The following is a 2,614-nucleotide window of genomic DNA, read 5'->3' as shown; positions in this document are numbered from 1 at the left end:
TTAGCTCATTTGGTTAGAGTGGTATTATAACCCCAAGGTCAACGGCTTGGATCCCTGCTGGCCAAGCCGAAAAAAGAAAAAAAAAAAAAAAGATTTAGTAATTAAACAGTAACCACTGGTCCATTTTTCTAAAATCGTCTTATTTATTCTTTCAGCTTTTATTTTTTCCTGAAAGTAACATTCTTGGGGGGATAACTAAATTTGAGGAAGCTCTGGTTAGTTTTACTGATTAAATTCTTAAAAGTCCTATGAAAGTTAGTTTTCAAGTAGAACCTGGTAAGTATCTTGTAGAAAAAGTTACACATGATCTTCTAGTAAAACAAATATTTTTGTTTGCTTCTGCTTCACAAAATGAGGTTTTCCATCTTCAATAAATAAAAAGCCTTGACCATTAAGTGTTAGATTAATTCATATGTTCATAAGAAAAATGCTTATATTTGCCCAGAAAATATTTATATTGTAAACCTCAAACATTTATAAATGCCCAATTTGTAATCTCAGTAAACAAAACAGCGTAAAGCTTAGTACAGGATATATCGTTAAAAACACTTGTCCCCTCACCCCAAGAAAAAGTGAAAAGTAGTACAAAAGTTTAGTAGTAGCAATTAAAAAGAATTGGGAAAATTTTGACCAAAAAAAGGCACAGTAGATTCCTAAGTGGCTTGATGTCATGTTTAACTTCTTTCTCACCTTCCTAAAAACAGTACTGAGAAAAGGTGACAGTAGGTACTTAGAAATTTAAAGGTAAATGAACAGGGAGACAGTATCAGTAATGAAAGTCAAGTTAAAAACAAACAGCCTTTCTTACTGATACTAAATCTCAGCCGTAACAGAAGAAAACTCTAAGGCTCTAGTGAAATGCGTGAACAGTACAAACCCTAAGGGCATTCCATCAATGAATGTAATTTCGAATTCCTAACTGACCACCAGGCAGTTATACAAGGATTACCTTTACCCTCTAGTAGAACCCTTTTTTCCTTCCCTTTGTTCTTGCACATATGGCACAAACACACCAAGGATTACCTTTACCCTCTAGTAGAACCCTTTTTTCCTTCCCTTTGTTCTTGCACATATGACACAAACACACACACACACACACACACACACACCCCATTTCATTTAGGCTACAGAGAAATGAATAGAATGTAGTAACCAGCCTTTATAATTCAAACAGGTCTCAGATGAGTAAAAAATCAAGGAAGTTACTCAAACCATACCATGTCAAACAAAATCTAAACATGATGACTACAAATACAAAAAACACTTGAAGAAAAACCAGTTTGTGAGAAAATCATCACTGAAACAAAAGTAAAATTCTATCATAGATATTAATAAAAGCAAGCTCAAGAACAGTCTGATTAAAAGAAAAAAACATTGGTTGTGAAGGGAGCAATACCTTCCATTCAGGATTATTGCCCATGGGAGGAAGATTGACCTCATATAGGCAGATTTTACATGTTTTAAACAGAACTGAGATTATGTACTATATTAAATGGAATCTGTACATTTTTCAAAGTTGAATAAGAATTTTTAACAACTTCATTGAGGGTATAATTTACATACAATAAACTACCACATTTAAAGTTTAAAATTTGATGTTTCCATGCATCCATCACCACAATCAAAATAGCAAGCATATTTATCACCCCAAAAAGCTCCCTCATGCCTCTCTGTAACCCCTTTCTCCCACTGTTCATCCTCAGACAATCACTGTTCTGCTCTCTGTCTCTATAAAATTGGTTTTCATTTTCTAGGATTTTATATAAATTGAAACATACATGAAGTACTGTATTCTTTTTAGTCTGGCCTCTTTTACTTGGCATAATTATTTTGAGATTCATACATGTTGTATTGATAGTTCATTTCTTTTTATGGTAGAGTATTCCATTATATAGATATACCATAATTTGTTTATTCATTCATTTGATGATAGATACCAAGTGGGTTGTTTCCTATATTTGGGTTGTTTCTGGGTTTAGGCTATTATAAATAAAGCTGCTATGAACCTCCACGTGGAAGTCTTTATATGAACATTTGTTTTAATTTTTCTTTGGTAAATACCTGGGAGAGGAATGGCTATATCATATGGTAGATGTATGTTGAGCTTTGTGAGAAAAGTTTGCCAAATGTATTTTCAAAGAAGTTGTACCATCTATTACTCACCAGCAATATATGAGAATTCCAGCTCCGTCACATCCTCATTAGTGCTTGCCATTATCTTTTCATTATTTACCAGTATCTTCCAAAGAGCACAAGTTTTGAATTTTGATGAAATTCACTTTACCAGTTTGTTCTTTTATGGTTCTTCCTTTCGTTGATGTGTTTTTTAAGAAATCTCTGCCTAATCCAAGGTCACAGGATCCATTTGGATGAAATTTTTGCATAGCGTGTGAAGTATGGACTGGAGTTCAATTTTTTGCATATGGATAACCATTTGTTTCTTCGTACATTTGTTGAAAATGAGTTGTCCATATTTCTTTGGTCCTATTTGGACTTTAAAATATGTCTTAAAGTTCAGTAGTGTTAGTCCTGCACCTTTGCTCTTCTATGTATGTGTGTATCGATCTACCTATTTATTTATTGGCAACTGTATGGACAGCCCTAATATTTCTTT

The 2,614-nt window shown here is 33.4% G+C and overlaps 1 protein-coding gene across 1 annotated transcript in view; it reads left to right on the top strand.

The window, feature by feature from the left end:
- The window catches only part of LOC103598134 (tyrosine-protein phosphatase non-receptor type 4-like), a gene marked incomplete at its 3' end in the record, with an annotated part of 184,924 nt that overhangs the window by 167,963 nt on the left and 14,347 nt on the right, over positions 1-2,614 (top strand). The window lies entirely within an intron of this gene.

The sequence above is a fragment of the Galeopterus variegatus genome, unplaced genomic scaffold (genome assembly GCF_000696425.1).
Source record: "Galeopterus variegatus unplaced genomic scaffold, G_variegatus-3.0.2 Scaffold2514, whole genome shotgun sequence".
In the NCBI taxonomy this organism is placed as follows: domain Eukaryota; kingdom Metazoa; phylum Chordata; class Mammalia; order Dermoptera; family Cynocephalidae; genus Galeopterus; species Galeopterus variegatus.
This window is presented reverse-complemented; position numbering and strand designations above follow the sequence as displayed.